The 25,499-nt window shown below is 37.8% G+C and overlaps 1 non-coding gene and 1 pseudogene across 1 annotated transcript; one reads left to right on the top strand and one right to left on the bottom strand.

Annotated features, from left to right (window-relative positions):
- Nucleotides 1–12,744: 12,744 nt before the first annotated feature.
- On the bottom strand, nucleotides 12,745–12,848 carry LOC124083841 (U6 spliceosomal RNA). Its single transcript, XR_006848937.1, has one exon. It is a non-coding gene; the product is annotated as a U6 spliceosomal RNA (small nuclear RNA).
- A 10,064-nt stretch (nucleotides 12,849–22,912) lies between these two features.
- On the top strand, nucleotides 22,913–24,811 carry LOC124083840 (14-3-3 protein zeta/delta-like; annotated as a pseudogene).
- The last annotated feature ends 688 nt before the right edge of the window (nucleotides 24,812–25,499 follow it).

Raw genomic sequence — 25,499 nt, 5'->3', positions numbered from 1 at the left:
TTTTCCTTTTTTCAATAAAATGTTTACTAGTGTTTTCATATGTAATTTCTTCCATTGCTTTTAAATTCACACAACTTAAGACCATTCAAGTGTATATTTTCTTTTCTTTTTAGCATGAATCTTTACCATGTACATCCTTTCCTATCTGGAGTTTAAAAGCATGTACTATGCAATTCATAACTCAGGTGGCTTTATTTTTCTAAACAGCTAACTGCTGCCCCTATTTGTTGAGTAAACCTTTTTCTCACTGATGATGTGAGACTATACCTGTTAGCACTTCCTAGGAGGGTAGGATAGGTGGGAGGAGAGGGATTTGTGTCTACCCTATTCTTTATCCAATACAGAAACTGTGGCCCAGTGTAGGTAACCTTTTTCTTCAATGTTATTCTAGTTTAATGGAGAAATCAGGCCTAGAACCAAGATTTCTAGTCTCCTATGTGAATCTGAACAACAACTGCTTGTTGTCCCTCCAACTTTGTGATTGATATTGGTCAACTGTAAAGAATGTGCCTTGATTAATTGAGGCAGCTATTGTCTCCTCATTTTTTATTATATGGGTGTATGGCCTTTGTTGTTTGCTGTTTCAATAGATGCTAACAACCATTCTGGTGAGGGGGATACTGGGGATTGAACCCAGGAACATTATTTACCACTAAGCTATGTTCCCAGTCCTTTTAATATTTCATTTTGAGATAGGGTCTTGCTAAATTCCTTAGAATTTTGCTAAGTTGTCCCCAGCCTATTTTGTATTTTATTTAGAGACAGACAGGGTCTCACTGAGTTGCTTAGCACCTTGCTTTTGCTGAGGCTGGCTTTGAACTCCCAGTCCTCCTGCCTCAGCTTCCAGAGCTGCTGGGATTATAGGCATGTGCCACCTTGCCCGGTGAGAATGTTTTGTGTAACTATTCCTCCTGGATCTTCTTGGAATCCTTTTGTCTTAGCCTCCTGAATTACTACTAGATTGCATGACTGTGTTTTTAAAATGTGAACTCACCTGCATTTAATGACTACTTGGACATATACAATATGCTTTTAGGTCACATGTGACCACAGGTTGCTAGTTTTTGATCTTTTTTTAAAAACTACTATTTGCCTTGGCATGGCAGTTGCATCCTGACTTTTGTTATAGTTATTTGAAATATGGATCATTCAGCTAATATCAGAGAAGAAACATTTCCTTATTCCTCTTCCTTTCTTACCCTCTTATTAACCAGACCGAGCAACCTGGAATTAGTTTTCCAGTAAGACACCATGTGAACTACATGATCTGAATTAATGGTTTGTTTATGGCATTAATGCCATTTCTGATATTTCCCTAATATTATTTACTTGAAATATAATCTAGGATTAGACTAATACATGGTGAGCTGCCCTTTATTATGGTTCCTGGAGTGATGAAAATCCACAAATGTGAAAATCCATAATTGATTTGTGGAGATAATGGGGATTCAAGTGTGCTAGTTTTAAGGGAAACAAGTGAAGTGATGGTATGCTAGTGCCTTTTCCTTTCCTTTAAACCTACCTCAACTCAGTGGTGGCCCTGACAACATTTCTTTTTCCATTCTCATCTAGGAAACTTTTTCTTGGACATTACCAGGGATTGAACTCAGGTTCTCACCCATACTAGGTAAGTACTCTACTACTAAGCGCTTCCGTCTTTATCCTTATATGTTACAAGATCTTTGAATCTTCTGATTTTCTGAATTACTGTTGGCAATCAAATGTGCTATTAATGTTTAGAAGGTGGAGGAAACCGATATCCTTAGGAAGATTAAGAGACTATAATATGGATAATAAAAAGACTAAGCATTTAAGGGACAGTGTGATTTTGTTATGTGGATTAGAAGAGAATTATTTTTTGTAGTGGGGAGACTGGGGATTGAACTCAGGGGCACTCCACCACTGAGCCACATCCCCAGCCTATTTTGTATTTTATTTAGAGACAGACAGGGTCTCACTGAGTTGCTTAGCACCTTGCTTTTGCTGAGGCTGGCTTTGAACTCCCAGTCCTCCTGCCTCAGCTTCCAGAGCTGCTGGGATTATAGGCATGTGCCACCTTGCCCAGTGAGAAGGTTTTGTGTAACTATTCCTCCTGGATCTTCAGCAAGGCCTTTCAGAAATGGGTCAGATGAAGAAGAAAACCTAATGCATTTCTCCAAACTCTTTTAGTATGTCCTTGCTTTCAGACACCTTTGTTGGAATATTGGCTCTCTGCTGAATACCCTTGAGTAAGCCATATGTAAGCATCTCTGAAACTGTTCTCCAAAATGTGAATAATAACAGTATCTCTTTAATGGGATTATTGGTAGGATTTTAATAAGATAATAGAAACTCTTAGCATTGTACCTGGCACACTATAGTCACTCTATAAATGCTAAACTTTTATCATCATTTCTGTAGACCCTTGGAGGATGGGGAAAAGTAGATCAGGAATGGCATGGAGGAGATTGCATTTGAGTCAGACCTTGTAAAATGGACTGGATTCTCATAGATGGTGATAGAAGGGAAAGAGACAACAACACAGAATGATATATTCAACAGCTATTATTGAGCATCTACTATGTGGCCCAGCATTAATAATTTAGCAGTTAGGGAGAAAGTCATGCAGTAAAAGGCCAAATATCAGTTATGCCATGTATTGACTCTATGATTGTGTCTCATATTGTGTTGTACTTCCACTTTGCTCCCACTCCCTTAGCACTCCTGTTAGCTGTATAACCCTTTCTTGGGGGGGGGTACCAGGGATTGAACTCAGAGGCAGTTGACCACTGAGCCACATCCCCGGTCTTATTTTTTATTTTATTTAGAGACAGGGTCTCACTGAGGTTGCTTAGCACTTTGCTTTTGCTGATGCTGGCTTTGAACTCCCAATCCTCCTGCCTCAGCTTCCAGAGCATCTGAAATTACAGGAGTGCATCACCGTTTCGAGTCCTGTATAAACCTTTCTTAAGCTTCAATTTGATGATGATTTATTTTTGAAAGGAGAGGCATTTTCAAATACTCCAACCCCTTTCCTTGTACATGGAGTTGTTTGAAAGTCATTCTGTCTTTCCTTCCTAATTCCCAGTTGTGAAATGTATTCTTGTCTTTCTCCCTTCATATGATCGCCATGATTTTGGATTCACTGTTCTGACTAATCACACCTTAATATATTACTTTGTTGGTGTTAGTTCATCCAGTTAATGATTGTACTTTATTTCTTCAATTAAGTCATCAATTATTCCTTTTTAATTTTCTAGTGGTTGCGTTGGGATTTACAAAATACATTTTAATTTGATAGTTTATTTTAAAAATATTATGCCCCTTGGGGCTGGAGTTTTGGCTCAATGATAGAACACTTGCCTGGCACATGTGAGGCACTGGGTTCGAACCTCAGCACCACATAAAAATAAATAAAAATAAAAGTATTTTAAAAAGATACAATAAAGCTAAATATATGTGTATTTATATAATATATATTATATAAATAGTAAAGATATTTATTAAGTATATAATATATATTAAATGTGTGTGTATGTGTATGTTATATATAATCTCCTTGCTGAGTGTGGTAGCCACATGCCTATTATCCCAGCTACTTGGGAGGTAGAGGCAGAGGACTGCAAGTTCAAAGCCAGCCTTAGCAACTTAGCGAGACACTATCTCAAAATAAAAAACAAAAAGGACTGGGGACGTTATTCAGTGGTAAAGCTTCCCGGGTTAAATCTCCCTTATCAAATATATATGAATATATATATATATATATATATATATATATATATATATATATATATATATATATATATATATGAATATATATATGAATATAAAATTATATAAAAATAATGCCCCTTCACTTATACTGTAAGAATCTTACAACAAGATACTTTCATTTTTCTCTCTTTGTGCTGGGGATTGAACCCAGGGATGCTTTACCACTAAGCTAATATAATCAACTTTTATTTTGAGACAGGTTCCCACTTAGTTGCCCATTTAGTCCAAACTTATGATCCTCTGCCTCAGCCTCCCCAGTTGCTGGAATTATAGGTATGTGCCACCATGCCTGTCTTCATTTTCTTTCTCTTGACCTTGTGCTATTTATCATATATTCTACTCTTACATATGCTTTCAGCCCTATAATTGTTACTGTTTTGTGTTAGACTGTCAATCATTTTTAAACAATTAAAAATAAGAAAATCCCTTCCTTTTTAGCATTTACTATGTCTTTGCTTAGATCCAAATTTTGTTTAGTATCATAGAAATTTCTTGTAGTGCTAATGTTCTGCAAGTGAATTCCTTCAGCTTTTTTTGTTTGTTTGTTTTGTACCAGAGATTGAACTCAGGGGCACTTGACCACTGAACACATCCCCAGCCCTATTTTATATTTTATTTAGTGACAGGGTTTCATTGAGTTGCTTAGTGCCTCCCCATTGCTGAGGCTGGCTTTGAACTTGTGATCCTCGTGTCTCAGCCTCTCAAGCTGCTGGGATTACAGGTGTGCGCCACCATACTGGCTCCTTCAGCTTTTGAAAAGTCTGTTTCAACTTTATTTTGATGGATAGCAGTTAGGATGGTAGGTTTTCTTGCATTTCGATATTTTAAAAACAATACTACATTGTCTTCTGGCTTGCATATTTTCTGGTGAGAAGTATGTATTGTATATATTTCTCTTTTTCTGTTTTGGTTTTTGGTATTTAGGGTTGAAATCAGGGCCAACTCATGTTAAGCATACACTCTACCATTGAACTACATCCCCCTGCTGCTATCTATGTTTAATGTTTCCCTTCATCTTCCTTAACCTGGCTGCCTTCAATTTTTTCTCCTTATTTTTAGTTTCCAGCAGGTTAACTGTGATGTGATAGGTTTTGTTTGTTATTTACTTTGCTTGAGGTTTATTGAGCTACTTGGATGTGACATTAATATTTTTGGAAAATTCACAGCCATTTTCTTTTCAAATATTTCTTCTCCCTTTTTCTTTCTCTTTTCTCCTTCTGGAACCTTAGTTGCACACATAAACAGTTTGATATTGTATTACCATTCTTGTGTGTGCCATTCTTGACCAAACCTCTATTTCCTCTTGGTTTTTGTTTGGCGAATACACATTGTTGAGCATTGCATTGAATCATCTTAAAAATATATTGAAGGGGCTGGGATTGTGGCTCAGTGGTAGAGCACTTATGTAGCGTGTGTGAGGCACTGGGTTTGATTCTCAGCACCACATATAAATAAATGAATAAAATAAAGGTCCATCAACATCTAAAAAAATGAAGTCTTCACCTCAATAACCTCAAATGTGAGCTTATTTGGACATAGGGCCTTTATAGAGGGAATAAAGTTCAAATGAGACCATTAAGGTGAACCCTGATCCAATATGACTGGTACTTTATAAAACTGGAAAATTTGAACAGAGACAAGAAGAAGACCAAGTGAAGATGGTGGCAGTGATTGGAATAATACATCTAAAATCCAAGGAATGCCTAAGGTTGCTAGCAAGCCAATAGAAACTTAGAGGCATGAAATAGATGTTCCCTCACAGTTCTCATAAGGAACCAAGTCTGCTGACAGTTTGCTTTCAGATATCTAGCTCCCAGAACTGTGAAAAAATACACTTGTTGTTTAAGCCAAACAATTTGTAGTACTTTGTTACCGCATCCCTAGGAAACTAATACATTTTGGCCCATATCCAAATTTGTTGATTTTTTTTTTCTTTTTGCCTCAGCTGCTTTCAGTATGTCAGTGCTATTTTTTTTACTTGACTCCTTTAAATTTCTTTATCTTTATTAAAATTCTCCATCTGTTCATGCAAGTTGTTTACCTTTTTCACTAGCGCACTTAATATATTAGAACAACATTAACACAATGAGCTCTTTAGCATAACAAAATAATAGTTTAAAGTCCTTGTATGATAGTTCCAAAAGCTTGTCAGTCTGTATTGGCTGGTGTATCTGTTGACAATGGGCTGTTTTTGCTTTTCTATGTATCTCAATTTTTTGATTGAATATTGAACATAATATTTGCCAGAAGAGTGGAGACCAAAGTAAATATTTTTAACATTTTTATTTTTTTAGTTTTAGGCGAACACAATACCTTTATTTTTATGTGATGCTGAGGATCGAACCTGGTGCCTTACAAAAATGCTAGGTGAGCTCTGTACCACTGAGCCACAACCTCAGCCCCAAAGTAAATATTATTTATGCCTAGTAATATGCTGCTCTTCTTTGGTCAAGCCATAATGTGTGATTGAATCAATGTACTCAGGAGTTAAAGTGGATTTAGATTTTGTCATTTTATATCTTTGGGCATCACAGTCTTCAAATTCCTTTTTTTAAAAATTTTTATTTGTTCTTTTTGGATACACATGACAGTAGGTGTATTTTGGCATATTATACATACATGGAGTATAACTTATTCTAATCGGGATCCCATTCTTGTGGGTATACATGATGTGGAATTTCACTGTTCATATATTCATTTACCAACATAGAAAGTCCTATTCATTCTACTGTCTTTCCTATTCCCATCCTCCTTCCTTCCCTTCATTCTCCTTTGTCTAATCCTAAGTACTTATATTTTTCATCCCCCTACTTGCTTATGTCTTCAAATTCTTACAGTGCTAGGATGCTGTTACCTTTTACCTAGAATGGTGGCTAGATGGCCAGATGGTTTCCCTTAGTATTCAGTTCTCTCATAGGTTAAACTATCTCTGGCTGCCTGCATAATATTTCTCTCTGTGTTATTGCCTTTCTCATACTGATAGACTACTATTGTATATTACTTGGTACTAGACTAATTTTGTGAATATTGGTGGGTGGTTCTCTAGTGTTCTGATCCAATCTAGTCTTAAGATGGTTAGATCACTCAATTTACAGCTTTTGTAGCAGCTTCAACTCAAGTCTATAAAATCTGTAGAAAAAAAATTTCTTGCAGAATTCAGAGCCCTTCTGTCCTTTATATCCCATTCCCCAACTCCATACTAATTCACCCTTACACCCCTGAATTCTAATTATTTCACCTCTTATAGCTACAGGAGCAGGAACAGTCATGTCTTCTGAAAGTATGTTCCTGTGTGTATGTATGTGTAGTACTGAGGAGTGAACCCAGAGCCTCACACATGTTGAATAACCACTCTTATTCTAAGCCACATCCCCAGTCCTAGAAGTATTATTTGTGTGTGTGTGTGTGTGTATGTGTGTGTTGTGAATTGAACACAGAGATTAATTCCACTGATCTATATCTCCAGCCCTTTTTTTATTTTGACCCAGGGCTTCACTAAATTGCTAAGGCTGGCCTTAAACATGTGATCCTCCTGCCTTAGCCTCTCAAGTCATTGGAATTACAGGAATGTGCTTGTATGTGTTTATATTCTTGAATCAGGGAAGGTTTTGTGGAAATAGTTTTGCTTGAACTGGTGTCTGAAAAGTGGGCAATATTTCCATAGATAGTCATTCTCTCTGGAATCCCTATTCCATCATTTCTAAGAATAAAATAAAGTCAACATTGGAAGAGGTATGGTGTGCCCTTCTAGCAGTAAAACAGTGCTTGGAGAATGTAATGTAGGTGGTCACAAAATCCTCTCACTGATAACAATAGTGGACTTATGCCATTTGACTTAGGACTGTATTTGTACCTCATGCTGGCAAAATAGATTGTGAACCTCTTGTATCATCTATTAACAAGCCCAAAGTGCCCCAGAGGAATATCCCCATATCCCAGTGGAAGAATAATTTTGGTTAAAATAATCATAAGATCCATGAATTTAGTCATAGAAATTGTGAAACAAGTTAATTGTCCTATTTGCTTTGTCATAGCATAAATAGTTCACAATTTTTTCTCTAATTTAGAAACCAAAGACCAAGAAATTATGAGCATCTAATTCACAATAGCTAAACTATGGAACCAACCTTAGGTGCCCTTCAACAGATGAATGGATAAACAAAATGTGGTGTATATACACAATGAAATACTATTCAGCCATAGAGATGAATGAAATTATGGCATTTACTAGTAAATGGATGAATCTGGAGACTATCATGCTAAGTGAAATAAGCCAATCTCAATAAACCAAAGGCTGAATGTTCTGTCTGATATGTGGATGCTAACACAATAAGGGGGCAGGATAGGAAAGAATAGAAGTTCATTGGATTAGACAAAGGGGAATGAAGAGAAGGGAGGGACAATGGGAATAAGAAAGACAGTAGAGCCCAGGTGCTGCGGCACAAGCCTGTAATCTCAGCTGCTCGGGAGGCTAAGGCAGGAGGATCAAGAGGTCAAAGTGAGCCTCAGCAACAGTGAGGCAATAAGCAACTCGGTGAGACTCTGTCTCTAAATAAAATACAAAATAGGGCTGGGGGTGTGGCTCAATGGTTGAGTGCCCCTGAGTTCAATCCCCAGTACCAGAAAAACAAAGCAAAACAAAAACAACAGTAGAATGAACCTGACATCACTTTTCTATTTTTTTTTTAAGATAGAGAGAATTTTTTAATCTTTTATTTTTTTAGTTTTCGGCAGACACAACATCTATGTTTGTATGTGGTGCTGAGGATCGAACCCGGGCTGCACACATGCCAGCCGATCGCGCTACCGCTTGAGCCACATCCCCAGCCCACTTTCCTATGTTTATATATGAATACACCACAGTGAATCTTCGCATTATATTCAACCAAAAGAATGGGATCCTAACTAGAATGTTATAACTCCATGTATGTATAATATGTCAAAATATACTCTACTGTCATCTATATATAAAAACAAATAAAAAATAGAAATTATTGGCATCAAATTGTAGAGAGACTAACATCTACAGTATCACATTAGGTTCCATCCTTCTCCAAGCCACCCCTCCCATCTGCCTATGTCTCCTGGTAAGAACAGTGAAAAGGGGGATGAATGTGTTACAGAAGTATAGAGAATCAAACTTTTTCTGTTTCTTCTCAGCTGATTAAAAAAAATCTTCAGAGGATGGAAATAATTTAAAACCTCTGTTTCCTGGATTTGTTTGTTGAAAACAATTTATCAAAATAAACTTTATTTTTACTTCTGTAATACTTGGATCAGAAAAGACAAAGTAAATTAAGCATGGTAAATTTAAAGAAAATTATTTTTAAGCTTCTAAGAAACAGGTTTAAGAAAATTGTGGCATAGTAATTTATGGTTTTAACCCAAATCCAACTACTTCATTGTTTAGTAACATCTTCCCACCATTTTTGCTTCTTTTAAATTAGTTGGGAGGTGAAGATAGTGGGTTACCACACCTTTGGTGTAATGATATTGCTGGAAAGGTGTCATTTTGATGCCCAGAAAACCTCTTCACTGATGCAGAAATAGAACTGTGAAATGAGATTAGGGAAATTCCAGCTGCCAGTATGTATTCAAGCATATTATATATTTATGTCCAGAATTAGGTTTCTTTCAAACCTCTTTTGCTGTTCTCTCTTTGGCTTTGCCAACTGAATGGATGAGGGATTTAGCCTCCTATGCTAGGCTTTCTCCTAAGGGAAAGGGATGGCACACTTCCATTTTTATATAAATAGGCTGATTTTCTATTTCTCTAAGCCTCCATTTGGTTCTCTAGAAGAAAATTAAAAATACAATTGATTAGGTCAATCCCTGCAGCATATGGTACTGGGCCAAAGATGCACTGTGTGTGATTGCTTTTTTTGTGTGTGTGTGGTATTTGTTGTATTTATTAAAAATAACAATAGCAGTAATTTATTAGGTTTTAATTTTATAATTGTCAAAACCACATTACATTTTTATTTAATCCTCACAATAACTATGATATATGTATTGTTATTTCCATTTTATTTTTTATTTACTCATTTATTTTTATGGTACTGAGGATTAAATCCAGGGATGCTTAACCACTGAGCCACATCCCTAGCCCTTTTTTATGTAAATTTTTTTATTTATATATGACAGCAGAATGCATTATAATTCTTATTACATATAGAGAGCACAATTTTTCATATCTCTGGTTGTATACACAGTATATTCACACCAATTCTTGTCTTCATACATGTACTTTGGATAGTAATGATCATCACATTCCACCATCCTTGCTAACCCCCTGCCCCCTCCCTTCCCCTCCCACTCCTCTGCCCTATCTAGAGTTTGTCTATTCCTCCCATGTTCCTGTTCCCTGTCCCTCTATGAATTAGCCTCCTTATATCAAAGAAAACATTCAGCATTTGGTTTTTTGGGATTGGCTAACTTTACTTAGCATTATATTCTCTAACTCCATCCATTTGCCTGCAAATGCCATAATTTTATTCTCTTTTATTGCTGAGTAATATTCCATTGTGTATATATGCCACATTTTTTATCCATTCATCTATTGAAGGGCATCTAGGTTGGTTCCACAGTTTAGCTATTATGAATTGTCCCAGCCCTTTTTATATACATCTTGTTTAGAGATAGGGTCTCACCGAGTTCCTGAGGCTGGCTTTGAGTTCACGATCCTCCTGCCTCAGTCTCCTGAACTGCTGGGATTACAGGCATGCATTTCCATTTTAATTAAAATACGGAAACAACCTCAGAGTAGAAGTGATTGCTTAAGGCCCACAGTCGATATCATAGCTAGAATTTTAGTACAGGCAGCCCTGCTACAGATTCTCTGTTCTTAGCCAGGGATTGCCAATTTTTTCATTAAATGGTCTGATAGGAAATGTTTTAGGCTTGACAGGCTATATGGTTTCTGTTGCAACTACTCAATTCTCCTGTTGTACTAGAAAAGCAGTTATAAACAATACATTAATGAATGGGTGTGGCTGTGTTGCAATAAAACTTTACCTAAACAGACTAAGGTCAAGATGTAGTCTGTGTTCTATGGTTTGTCCAAACACTGCTTTTAACTCTTATGAAAGTATGTCTCATTGTTAGGGATTAATGATTCACAAGTAGCCGAGGTGCTTTCCACAGGAGACATACAATACACTTAGTCTTATAAAATACCTAGAGAAGTCAGGTACAGTGGTGCATACTTGTAATCCCAGTGGCTCTGGAGGCTGAGGCGCGAGGATCACAAGTTCAAAGTCAACCTCAGCAACTTAGCAAGGCTCTAAACAACTCAGTGAGATCCTGTATTAAAAAAAAATATATCTATATCTGTCTATATATCTATATATCTATATATGGGCTGGGGATGTGGCTCAGTGGTTAAGTGACCCTGGGTTCAAACCCCAGTACAAAAACAAAACAAACCAAGTGAGAAGAACACTTAATATTCATAATCTTCTTTCAGTTTTTTTTCTTTTTATTAATTCCTTTTAGTTATATATAACATTGGGATTTATTTTGACATAAAAGCATGGAATTTAGTTTGCTCTAATTCAGTCCCCAGTACTTCTTCTTTCTCTCCCTCCCTCCATTTCCCTGTTCCCTTCCCTCTGTTCTACTGATATTTTTTTTAAATAGTTGTAGATGGATACAATACCTTTATTTTTATTTATTTATTTTTATATGGTGCTGAGGATCAAACTTAGTGCCTCACACATGCCAGGCGAGTGCTCTACCACTGAGCCACACCTTAGCCCTCTATTCTACTGATTTTTTGCTATTTGCTTTTTTTTAAAGTGTGTTGTGTATATACATTATGATGAGATTCATTGTGGTATAGTCATATGTTTACATAGGAAGTTAGGTCAGATTCATTCTATGCTGGGAGCCATTAGCCAAGTAGGTATGACAATTTCCTTGCCAGCGTACCCCATGTTGCTGACATGTTGCAGTGACATTATATGTAGGTGACCTTGCTCAAGGACCAAGGCAGATTAGGGTGTTCCCGGTTTTAAGATAATTGTGTTTAGGGCGTTCCTAGTTTAGGTTCCAGGTTTAAGGTTTAAGATTATTCCTGCTGGGAATAGGGCGTATCCTGCTGCCTGAGTTCCCCTTGAGTTCTCACGGGATTTAGACAGTATATTTTGGAGATAGAAGCCCAGTGGAGGTGGATTTGGGCAGAGAACGTGGATTTCCCCAGAACGTGATTGTAGACGGCTGGTGTGAGTTCGGGAATAAAGAGTTGCTGTTTGAATCTACAAGCTGTGTGGTGGCTCGTGATCGTGTGCCCAGCCAGACTGTGGCATTTGTGCCCAGCCAGACTGCGGCAATTCTATTGTTCTTCCCTTATACCATGCCTTGTTTTTCCTCCTCAATCCCCTTTATCCTATTCACTGATCTTTCTTCTATTTTGATGGAATCTACCCCTTTACCCTTTCTCCCTTTCTTCTACCTCTCTTTTTTAAAAAATAGTTTTTAGTTGTCGATGGACCTTTATTTTATTTATTCATATGTGGTGCTGAGAATCAAACCTAGTGCCTCACACATGCTAGGCAAGCTCATTTCCACTGAGCTACAACCCCAGCCCATCTTCTCCCTCTCTTTTTTTTTTGTAGACTTTTAAAAATTGTTGATACATCTTTATTTGATGTATTTGTTTTTATATGCGGTGCTGAGGATTGAAGCAGTGCCTCACACATGCCAGGCAAGTGTGCTACCACTTAGCCACAGCCACAGCCCCCCCCCCCCTTTTTTTGTGGTACTGGGGATTGAACCCAGGGCCTTGTGCATGCCAGGCAAGCACTCTACCAACTGAGCTATGTCCTAGCCTCCCTCTCTTTATTTTGGACTAGCTTCTGTATATAAGATGAAACATTCAATCTTTGATTTTGGGGTCTGGCTTATTTCACTTAGCATGATAGTCTCTATTTCCATTCATTTAATAGCAAATTTCTCAATTTCATTCTTCTTTTTGGTTGAGTAATACTCCTTAAAAATATGAAATGCTTCACTAATTCACATATTATTCTTGTGCAGGGCCCATGCTAATCTTTGTATTGTTCCTATGTTAGTATATATGCTGCCAAAGTGAGCACATAAACTTTTTAAAATGAAAAAGTATTTCTGTCTGTATCTACAATATCACTATATGGGTGCTTGGGTGTACATGGGGCTGCCCAGGAGGAAATGGTGTGTGTGTATGTGTTTGGATGTGTGTTTAGGTACACAGTTATGTGTGCATATGTTTGGTGTATATAATTTCAGTAGGTCTTTTTACTTTTCTCGATATATGAACAAACAATAGAGTAGAGACAGGGGATGAAGGAGAAAGAACAAGGGGAGGGAAAGTATAAGAACTGGGGAGTGAAGTTGACCATATTATGATATGTATGAATACAACACAATGCATTCATTTTTTGGAGGGTACTTGGGATCAAACCCAGGGGCACTTTTAACACTGACGTAATACCCCTAGCCCTTTTATTTTTATTTTGCAACTGGGTCTCCCTAAATTACTGAGGCTGGCTTTGAACTTACAATCCTCCTGCCTCAGCCTCCCAAGTTGCTAGGATTACAGGTGTGTGCTACCACACCTGGCCATTTCATGTTTATTTATAACTATAATGTGCCAATTAAAAATAAATAGGAAGGGCTGAGCATGTAAATCAGTTGTACAGCCCTTGCCTGGTGTGTGTGAGGCACTGGATTTGATCTTCAGCACTGCATAAAAATAAATAAATAAAATCAAGGTATTTTGTCCATCTACAGCTAAAAAATTTAAAAAAAAATAGGAAGACCAATAGAGCAGAGGAAGGGGATTCGGGGAGTGAGGATGGGAAGGAAAGTAGAAGTACTGTGGACCGAAATGGAGCAAACTGTGATATGCATTTATGAACATAAATGAACTCCATTATGTATAACTATAATGTACTAATAAAAACATTTTAAAAAGGCACATTAAAATGTTAACTGGTTATCTCTTGGTTTGACTTAGTGGATGTTTTTGACTTAGTGGATGTTTTGAACTTTTTTCTATAATTGTGATGAATTTTCTAATTTTTCTATAATGAATATTTATTACTAAAGGGAATCAGTACAAATCAAAATTATAAGATAATCAAATTTATTTTCTGTGAAGGAGACAGAGGAGAAGAGTGGAGAAGGCACACCAGTGCATAAAAGCTAGGACCAGGAGAAACAGACCGCTCGGGCACCTTCCAAGGTTCAACACATAGGACAATTAGAAATGTTTCTTATTAGTTCCATATTTATCTTCATTGCCTTATCTGTAAAAATGAATCTGAGCTCTTTAAATAGATTTCCTTTTTATCCATCATTTTAAGTTTTGTTAGAAGGCACTAAAGAGACATTAGAAGAGGAAAGCCTTTTGCTTCCTGACCCTGTGTGCTCCTCCAGGGCAAGTGGCTTCCCCAGTGTCCAGCTCCTTTAATGTGGGTGGCTTCCCCAGTGCCTGGCTTCTACAGGGCATGAGGTCTAGCAGCTGTCAGCTAAAAGACTTTCCTTGGCCACTGCCCTCTTTCATAGTAGAGTGCCTCTGATAGGACACTACCTGTGAACTCAATGAGAAAGAATTTCTGGCAATTTCCATAGGGCAGATTTCTAGCAAATTTTCTTGCCATTCAGTTAGCTATGCCTATGCCTTCTTTATCAATGCCTGGATCTTAGCCCTGGTGCAGAGGTGAGGGCATAGGGGAGTAGGAGTCAGAAGAACTTTTCTTTGGGCGCTGTTTCTTAGCCTTAGGGTTAGTGGTTATTCCTATATATGTAATAACAAGAAACCCTTTATTATCCTGATCACCTGTTTTAGTTAATAATTCCTTGAATTTTTCTTTGTTAAAATAGTTGCATCATTTTTTCTCCTTATGGATACACTAGGGCACTGAACCTGGCTGCTTAGGTCTAGAAACATCATACTTTTCTTTGTCAACCAAGAGGAAGGCAACTTCAACAGGAAAGTGCACATATACCTTTCTGACAGTCATAGAAGGGCTGAATCCAGTAGGTTTATAATCCAGAATTAAGTGTCATTGTTTTCTTCTGAGCTTCATGAAGCTGCTTTCAGACTCTCCTCTTCATGTTTCATATTGCATAATTGATATGGACTTTATACCTTCAAGTTAGTGTCATACATAAATATCTTTTTCTAATATAGCAAAGTTATATAATAGCATGTATAGATTTGGGCCAGACAGATCTGTTTGAATTCTGGCCTAACCATTTAATAGCTATTTGACCTTATAAACTAGTAAATAAACTAGTTTTTCTGAGTCAGTTCAATTTCTCTCTTATGTAAACTTTGGGACAATAGTAACTACTTAAAAGTTTTTGTAGTTGTTAATGATTAAGAACAATGAATATAAAGGTTCTAATATGGTGCTTCATACATAACAGTTGTGTTGTACAAATATAATATGCAGCTACTAGCCTTGGGGTAGTGGTTGTTCCTATATATGTACTAGTAGTAAAATATCAGTAATTATTCAGTATGTATAGAGCATTACATTCTAAATAGTTGAAGAGAAAACAAGGGAGAAGCAAGAGTTATGATCTTAATGCTGAAACCAAACATTTGTTAGGAGCAGATGGTAACCTGTCAGTGTAAAAGAATCTTTTCCTAGTCCTATTTCTTCTCAGAAAGTCCCACATCTGCAGCCTTTAATTGGGCAGTAAAAAGTCAGGATGGAGTCCAGGAGTAGGTATTGAGAGCATCACTGGTCCTGTTTGTTAGGTTCTTATTCAGCACACTGGGCTGATGTGTAAGTGAGAGGGTCTGGATCTTTTTTTTTTTAATATTTTTCTAGTTGTAGATGGACAAAATATCTATTTATTTATTTTTATGTGGTGCTGAGGATCAAACCCAGTGCCTCACACATGCGAGGCAGGCACTCTACCACTGAGCTACAGCCCCAGCCCTGAGGGTCTAGATCTTAACTTTTAACTTTATAACAAAAGTAACTCCAAATTGGATAATGATCATATGATGCCAATAGTCACATCTCCTTCTGCTCTGTGTAAGTATTTTAACACTAATTCAGATTACCATTGCTCCTCCAGAATAAAGAGAAGGCTAATTTGATATTCAAACCAGGGTGTATGTGTTTGGAGAATAGTATGTGTCTTTTAGCTGGGCTCCTGCTGTGATTGAGCCTTCTAAAATAAAACCAAATGTGCATATTACTTGGCTTCCTTCTCTTATATGTGACATAAGAGATTCCAGTTCTTGCCTGGGACACCATGTCCTGGCTGAACTTCTGGTGTGTCACATCTGCTTCTGTGTCTGTCTCTGTACCTCTCAGCAACATTCATGAGTGAAGGAATGAGCTAAAATGAAAGTGATTTCTGTAGTTGAAGTTCTGGTAATGACCTTTACCAGCTCTGGCTAAGTAGGTTATGCCTGGATGGGGCTGGTCTTCTGTGCAGATAGAGTATGTGGTATTCTTTGGATTAAGTTACTGAAGACTCCTGTGAACATTGACTACTTGATCTGGTTTAAGATTCTGTGAGCAATGCAAACAAATGAATTCATTTTGATCGTCAGAAGACTGAGGTGAATCTATAAGTTTTATAGATGAGAAAACTGAAGCTCATGTTAAGGGATTTATTACTATTTATATAGTTAATAATTGGAGTTTATTCAATGAAGATTTTCTATAGCATCTCTGTGCCCAATACTTTCCAAGAGGTAGGGATATAGCAGAAACCCAGAGAGAAATATCCCTGCCTTCAAGGAGCTTACATTTATAATGGTTAAGGACAAAAAGAATTTAAATAATACATATAGTGAAAAGTGCTAAAGAGATCTATAAAATAGAACAGGGGAGCAAAGAGTATGTGTGTTGGATTGCAGCTTAGACAGGTTGATCAGAAAAGTCCTCACTGAGTAGGTGGCATTTGAGCAGAGCTCTGAAGGAGGTAAGGGATTAAGCCATGAGTATATGTATAGGGAAGAGCATGCCAGGCAAAGGGATCAGAATGTTTCAAAGGTGTGAATGCAGAAATATGCCTGGTATGATCAAGAAACAGCAAAAAAGTTAGCAAAACTGGAGCAGAGTGAGCAGAAGGGACAGCAGGTAACAGTAGTCCAATTATGTAGGACCTTATAGCTACTGTAGAGATTTGGCTCTTACTGAGAATGGAGAGTTTTGGCAGAGATGTGCTATGATCTGACTTGTTTTATTTTGTTATTTTTATTTACATATTTTTTCTGGTACTGGGGATTGAATCCAGGGGTGCTTTACCACTGAGTACATCCCCAGTCCTTTTTATTTTTGTTATATTGAGAGAAGGTCTTGCTAAGTTGCTCACATTGGTCTCAAACTTGTGACCCTCCTGTCTCAGCCTCCTGAATCACTGGACATGGGCCACTGTACTTTGCTGACTCTTGCTTTAAAAAAAATCAACTTGAAGAATAAACTGGGATTAAGAAGTTCTAACAAGGGGCTGGGGTTGTGGCTCTGTGGTACAGCACTTGCCTAACCTGTGTGAGGCACTGGGTTCCATCCTCAGCATCATGTAAAAATAAATTTTAAAAAGGTATTTTTTAAAAACAAAGAATACTTAAGCTATGATTCAAACTAGGTGGCACATGCCTGTAAATCCCAGCAACTTGGGAAGCTGAGGCAGGAGGATCACAAGTTCAGGACCAGCCCCAGCAATTTAATAAGACCCTGTCTCAAAATTAAAAGGACTGGGGATATAGGTCAATGGTAAAGTGTTCCTGGGTTCAGTCCCCAGTGCCAAAAAACCCCCAGAAAAACAGCTTGATTTATCCTCTGCAAATTAAAAAATTAATTAATAAAAGGTGCATATATTTGTACATGATGGTTTTTGTTTTTGTGTTTGTTTTGGGTATTGGTGATTTAACCCAGTGTCACTTAATCACTGAGCCATATCCCTAGCTCTTTTTTATTTTATTTTTGAGACAGGATCTTGATAAGTTGCTGAGGACAGCTTTAAACTTGCAATATTCATGCTTCAGGCTCCTGAGTCTCTGGGAGTACAGGTGTGAGCCACCACACCTGGCTGTATATGTTGTTTTGATACAGGCATACAATGTGGAATGGCAAAATTGAGGTAATTAACATATATGTCACCTCACATTTGTGTGTGTGTGTTGAGAACACTCAAAATCTTTTAGTAATTTTAACTGAAATTTTGTATCATTTGACCAACATCTCTGCAATCCCGAATACCCTCAGCCTTTGGGAAATACCATTGTACTGTCTGCTTCTATGAAATTGACTATTTTATTTATTATTATTATTATTATTATTATTTTTATTTTTGGGCAGTACTGGGGATTGAACTCAGGGCCTCACACATGCTAGGCAAGTGCTTTTGCCACTGAGCCACATCCCCAGCCCCTAATTTGATTATTTTAACATCTACATACAAATGAGATCATGTGGTATTTTTGTGCCTTGCTTATTTCACTTAACATAAGGTCCTCATCTTTATCCATGGTTTCACTAATGGCAGGATTTCTTTCATTTTAAAGGCTGAATAGTATTCAACTATGTATATACAGGATATTTTCTTTATCCATTCATCTGATTATGGACACTTAGATTGATTCCATATCTTGGTTTTTGTGAACACTGCTGCAATGAAGATAGGAATACAGATACCTTTTCAATAAACTGATTTTACTTCTATATTCCTAGCAGTGAGATTGCTGGATCGTATTTTGGTTCCAGTTTTAATTTTATGAGAAACCTCCATATTGTATTCTATAATGACTGTATCCAGTGACTTTTCCACTGAGTGTAAAAGGTTTTCCTTTTCTCCACATCTTCACTAATACTTGTTATCCTTAGTCTTTTGGATAATAGCCATTCTTTCCTGGAGTGAGATGATAGTTCATTGTGGTTTGAATTTGCATTTTCCTGATGAGTAGTAATGTTAAAACCCCTCTTCTTATATTTGTCGATCCTTTGCATGTTCTGTTATTCAACTTTCTGTCACTCTGACACAATATTCCAGATAATCAACTTAAAAGGAAGAAAGATTTATTGTGGTTCATGGTTTCTTGGCCCTTATGCTTTTGGGACCTATAGTGAGGCAGTGTATCATGGGAGGAGCCCATAGAAGGAGAGGCTTGCTTACTTCATAGCAACCAGGGAGAAAAACACCCCCAAAAATTAAAAAAAAATTAAAAACAGGGACAGGTTCCCTATATTCTCTTCAAGGACTTTCCCATTGTCCTAACTTGTTTCAACTGGGCTCCTCCTCCTAAAGTTTTCCCTACCTCCCAGAAATGCTAAAAGCTGGAAACCAAGCCTTTAATACAGGGCCTTTAGGGTACATTTAAAATCAAAATCAAAATCTCTATGAAACTATGTCTATTCAGAGATTTTGCCCATTTTATAGTGAGATTATTTGTTTCTTTGTTTTTGAGTTGTAGGAGTCCCTGGTATATTTTGGATATTAATCCCTTATTGGATATATTGCTTACAAATATTTTTGCCCAATCTGTAGATTATCTTTTTATTCTGTAGGTTATTTCCTTTGCTGTACAGGATTTTAGTTTGATGTAATTCCATTTGTCTATTATTATTTTTGTTTTTATTTTTAGAACTCGGGAGCATGAACATTAAGCTACATCCCTAGTCCTTTTTATTTTTAATTTTGAGACAGGTTCTCCCTAAATTGCTGAGGCTGCCCTTGAACTTGCCATCCTCCTGCCTCAACCTCCCCAGTTGCTGGGATTACAGATGTGCACCACCACACCAGCCAATTTTTGCTTTTATCGCCTGTGCTTTTGGTGTCTTACCCAAGAAATCATTGCCAAGGGCAATGTCAAGAAGCTTTTCACCTGTTTTCTTCTAGGAATTTTCCAGTTTCACATTTTACATTTAAGACTTTAATCCATTTGGAGTTGATTTTTGTGTTTGGTGTGAGATAAGGGTCCAATTTCATTCCTTGGCATGTGAATATCTAGTTTTCCCAGCAAATTTGTAAAAGAGACTGTCCTTCCCCCATTGTATATTCTTGGCACTCTTGTTGAAGATCTTTTGACTACATATGTGTCTGTTTATTTCTTGGCTCTTTATTCTGTTCCATTGGTCTCTGTCTTGATTTTTTTTTTTTTAATTAAAGGGACTCGGAAAGGGTCTGTGTAAGGGAGGGATGCTGATGCTTAAGCTTCGTTAGCTTCACAAGGAACTGCCTCTGACTGAGTTACTATGGTTTCATTGTATGCCCTGAGAACAAAGCGATGAATAATTTATAGTAATTAGTTTTAACATCTAGACTATTCTAAAGTTTCTCTCTGGTTTTCATTCTTATCTCCTCCAAACTTCCCAGTATACATTGGTGTTCTCTCTCTCTCTCTCTCTCTCTCTCTCTCTCTCTCTCTCTCTCTGTGTGTGTGTGTGTGTGTGTGTGTATGTTTGTTTGTTGCTGGGGATCAAACCCAGAGCCTTGTGCAAACTAGGCAAGCACTCCACTACTGAGCCGCATCCTCTGCCCTCATTTGCTTTTCTGTTGCAACTTTCCATTGGCTGCAGGAGATGATCTATTCTATTAGGCATCAGAATCATTTGGTGGGAGGGGAATACAAAATGCAGATGCCATGGTGCCATCCCTAAATCAACTGAGTCAAAGTCACTGAGATTTTTATGTAAAATCCTTCATTTAAAGTCTCTCCAGTTGATTGTGATGCAGATAGCCACACTTTAGTAGTAGGTAATGGACTATGGCCAAAACACCTTAATATGGGATATTCTTCAATGTAGACCCTTTCCAAATATGCCTTGTGTATTCTTGACTGTTCTTTGATGAATTTGTTTCACTTTGGCCTGAATGCCCGTTCTCTCTTCAATGTGTCTCTGAATGATAGCCTTTTCTTAAGTTCTAGTTCAGGTCTAGTCTCTATCTTGATGCCTTTGCTTAACAAACAGCCCACAGAGATCTCTCTAGTCTCCATGCTTCAAGAATATTCATCAGCAACCTTGTCATATTTATTGCATTGCTTTTACTTCTAAGTCATGTCTGTTAACTAGACCAAGAAATATCCCTGGGCAAGGTCCATTTCTTTAACTTTTTGCATTCCCAGGGATCTTTCTTGCCTAACGCATAGCAGGCAGAAAAACCAAAAGGAGGCAGCATGAAGAGTTATATTCATAATGGACTACATTTCTTGCCCCTTATATTCTCATTTAGTAGAGCATAACAAATTCCCAAACAACTGCTTTTCAATGAACCGCACAAATTTGGTTCATAAATACCAATTCCAGAAATACATTGAAAATAAAAAACTTTTTGGCTCAGATGCTCATGACACATGAAGGTATTCTGTGATATACTACTGGATACTGGCTGCTGTTTTAGTATGTATTCCAGGAATCAATTTATTTACTGCTACGATTTTTATATTTTTATCTAAGGTTATATTTTTATATTTTGTTACTTTTAAGGGAGTTTATTTGCATGCTGAAATAGTGCTCTCTTAGATTATTTGGAAAAGAAACACCATCACCAAAGTATGGTCAGCCATCTGTATCCATGGGCTCCGTATTCATGAACTCAAACACACTCAGGAAATATTTTTAAAATTGCATCTGCACTGAACATTTACAGACTTTATTATTGTCATTATTCCCTAAACAATACAGTGTATTGACTATGTAACTTTTATTGTGTTAAGTATTTCAAGTAATGTACAGATGATTTTAAAGTAGACAGGAAATGAGTAGGTTATATGTGCTATATTATGTGCTATTTTATTTCAGATCCTTCAGCATTTGTGGATTTTGGTATCTATGGATGGTGGGGTGGGGTCCTAGAACCAATCCCAAGTGGATACCGAGGGAGAGCTGTATACCTAAAGATTGCATTGGGATCTGCAAATTTTGATGTGATACTTATTAGGGTTTAAGATAAGATGGTATTGTTGTGGTGCTGGAGATTGAACCCAGGGCTTTGTGCATGTGAGGCAAGCACTCTACCAACTGAGCTATATCCCCAGCCTTAAGATAAAATGGTTTTAGAGTTAGTCTTTCAGCTGTCCAGAAAGGAATGAATATAATATTTACATATGTAAAGATGGAAATATTTGGGGCTGGAGTTGTAGCTCAGTGGTAGTGCTTGCCTAGCACATGTGAGGCACTGGGTTCAATTCTCGGCACCACATTAAAAAAATAAATAAAGGTATTGGGTCCATATACAAATAAAAATACTTTAAAAAGAGGGAAACATTCAAGTACATGTGTATTAACCATAGACAAGAAAATTGTAATCTTGCTGGAGGTGGATGTGTTGGTTAGTTTTTCATCATAGGGACAATACATGAGAAAAACAACTTGGAGGATAAAAGATTTATTTTGGTTTATGGTTTTAGAGGTTTCAGTCCATAGTGAACTGGTTCTGAGATGACAATGGACAGGTAGTCAGCTTAGATAATGAAAGATGGGGGCTAATTCAAAGGAAAGGAAATGGAATACTAACCTCTGGATAGCACTTCCCTGCTCAAACAGTTGCTATCACCTCTAGGGGAGGGGAAGGATCCCCAGTTCCAACACAAATAATTACCCCCTGCAGCTAATCTTTCCTGCCTTTGGGCAAGTCCACAGGAAAGAACAAAGAATTACAGGTGTTTGCCACCCTACTGGGCTGTTGAATGACTTTCTTAACACTACTAGGGGGAGAGTGTATGGGTGGGGGCAAGTGAGAGAAATAGACAAATCATGCCATCCTGCTTGTCTCAGTCCAGAGAAGTCTAAATTAGATTGAGCCTTGAGATGGAGCAATCAATGATGCTGACAACCTCAGTTCATAATTAAGCCAACCATAAGGCAGGACACTTTGGCAAAGCAGATTTGTTTGTTTTTGTGGTATTAGGGATTGAACCCAGACAAGTACACTACCACTGAGATACATCCCTAGCCTGCCTTCACAAAGCGGCTTTGACACAAGGGATGTTTTAGTTTTTATTTTCTAAACTGTTAAATTCGAAATAAAAATTCATAGTCTCAAAATTAGTGTAACTTTCACTCACTTTCCTGCAGTGGTTACATCTTACATAACTACAGTAAATTATTAAAGCTAGAAAGCCTTGCTGTTGCCACTGCCATCACCTAAACCCTACTTAGCTCTAGTTCCTCTGCTGCCACCCACTCCAGACACAGAACATCAGTTCATGGATAAAAATGAGCTGGTGCAGAAAGCCAAACTGGACAAGAAAATTGAGCAATACGATGACAAGGCAGCTTGCACAAAGTCTGTAAATGAGCAAGGAGCTGAATTATCTAATGAGGAGAGGAATCTTCTCTGGGTTGCTTATAAAAAATGCTGTAGGAGCTCCTGGGTCATCTTGGAGGGATGTCTTAAGTATTCAGCAAATGACGGAAGGTGCTGGAAAAAAGCAGCAGATGGCTGCTTTTTATCCCTGTATCTATATATCTATATCTCTCTCTATATATCTGTATTTATATTGATATCTATATATCTATCATCACTGGTAGCTCTTAACTTGGTCTCAATTTTCTCTGTATTATTAAGCCATGTGATGCTTTTCTTCAGTACCTTCCATCATTTGCTCATTACTTGAGCAAAAATATGTATATTACAGATACAGATATATATCTATATGTCTATATCTATATATACTGTCTATATATATACTGTCTCTTTTGGAAACTTAATTTTTTTTTGGTACTGGGGATTGAGCCCAGGGTGTGCAACCACTGAACCATATCCCCAGACCTTTTTTATATTTTATTTTAAGGCTGGGTCTCGCCAAGTTGCTTAGGGCCTTGCTAAATTGCTGAGGCTGGCTTTAAACTTGCGATTCTCCTGCCTCAGCCTCCCAAATCGCTGGTATTACAGGCATGTGCCACTGTGCCTACCTCAAAAACATTGTTGATTCCCTGTTCCTCACAAGCAGAGTCTTCTATTTGAAAATGAAAGGAGACTACCTTCATTACTTAGCTGAGGTTGCTACTGGTGATGACAAAACCAGGATTGTACATCAGTCACACAATAAGCATTGAAGGATATGGAAAAACGTGTCCCCCAGGAAGGACTATGGGCCCTGAGCACATGTTGGTGGGCCTGATTCTGGACCTATATGGAGGAATGCTTATCTTGCTCATTGTACAGCAGGGAAGTCCTAACATAGAACACTTATGTTTTGGGGCAAAGTGCTGTCAGAACACTGGCAAGCACCATTTCCTTGCTCCCTTGACAAGAAGTTATTCCCCTGTTGGTGCAAGGTTGGCCTATGGGGCAGTTTCTGGACTCTTGGGGTCTTGACTCCCGTAAGATGATATGTTGTGTACACCTCTGGCCTATCATGACTGTTATATGTAAATTGGCACATACCCACTATAAAAGCTATTTTTGCTGTACAATAAAGCAGACACTGTTCTCTGAAACCATCTCCTGAGGGGTTTCTCCCCACCTTCAAGCTCCCCACAGTAGATGCTGGAGGGGCAGGCCCCCCAGAAATCACATACAATTTTCCTTATCTATTATCATTCCTCCAGTCACTGAAGGCCTCTCTCCTGCTATTTCTGAAATTTCTCCTGCAATAATTCAGCCAAAATTCACCTGCCTGCCAAAAGCCTGCCAAAGGTAGTGGTCTCCTCCCATGACCTGGCTCTGCTAAGGACCTATAAACTCTGACCTCTGTTGCAGAATCCCTCACCATTTTCTCCCCTGAAAATGCACCCCTCCGATGCCTGACTGATTTCACTTCTGATCCATTGAGGTCTGCTCCCGTTTTGGTCATTTTTGCTTACAAGCATATCAAGAAACTTTTGAAGTAAGCAAAAAGGAAATACAATGAACATATCCTCTCAGATTGGACCTGGCCCTTTACTTCTCCATGTTCTACCAAGAGATTGTAAACCCCCCAGAGAAAGCCTGTTCTCTTGCAAAGACAGCTTTTGATGAAGCCATTGTTGAACTTCATACATTAAGTGAAGAATCATATAATGACAGCATGCTAATAATGCAATTACTGAGAGACAACTTGACACTGTGGATAGTGGGTACCCAAGGAGATAAAGCTAAGGCAGGAAGATGGGAAAATTAATTGCCCTTTCAACTTTTGTCTGCCTCATTCTAAAATTCACATGGAGATCATTTATCATCCTTGCTGTGTCAGAAGTAGTTTTTGGTTTATGATTTATAACAGGTTTATGCTAATTTTATTTGGATTTCTTTGTTTCCCATGTGTTTTTTTTTTCTTTTGGTATCAGGATTGAACTTGGGGATGCTCGACCACTGAGCCACATCCTCAGCCCTATTTTGTATTTTATTTAGAGCAGGGTCTCACTGAGTTGCTTAGCACCTCACCATTGCTGAGGCTGGTTTTGAACTCGTGATCCTCCTGCCTCAACCTCCCGAGCCACTGGGATTTTTGTGTCTAATATTAGGGGAGTAGAGTGAGTTTTTTGTTTTCATCTTGAGGTGGTCAATATGGAGATGTAGATTTCTTTATACAAGTTGTGTTTGTCATAATACTCTTGATACATTGTGGCTTCACAAGGGCCAGTGTTAAAACTGCTTTCATATCTAAGCAATGAAAATTGCTTACATATTGGTTTGTCATCGTGGGGAATAAAAGGAAGCACTGGTTCCAGTCATATGCATAGTGTGGGTACTAGCACTTATAAAGCTGTGGTAAAAAAAGATAGCCCATGCATCCTACATGTGTGACTCAAGCGTTTCTCTGGAATGATCAAACTTAGTGTGCATACCTTGGGCTACTGCTGCAAAAG

The sequence above is a fragment of the Marmota monax genome, unplaced genomic scaffold (genome assembly GCF_021218885.2).
Source record: "Marmota monax isolate L192 unplaced genomic scaffold, Marmota_monax_Labrador192_F-V1.1 WCK01_AAM20220418_F8-fsc00689, whole genome shotgun sequence".
Classification (NCBI taxonomy): Eukaryota; Metazoa; Chordata; class Mammalia; order Rodentia; family Sciuridae; genus Marmota; species Marmota monax.
This window is presented reverse-complemented; position numbering and strand designations above follow the sequence as displayed.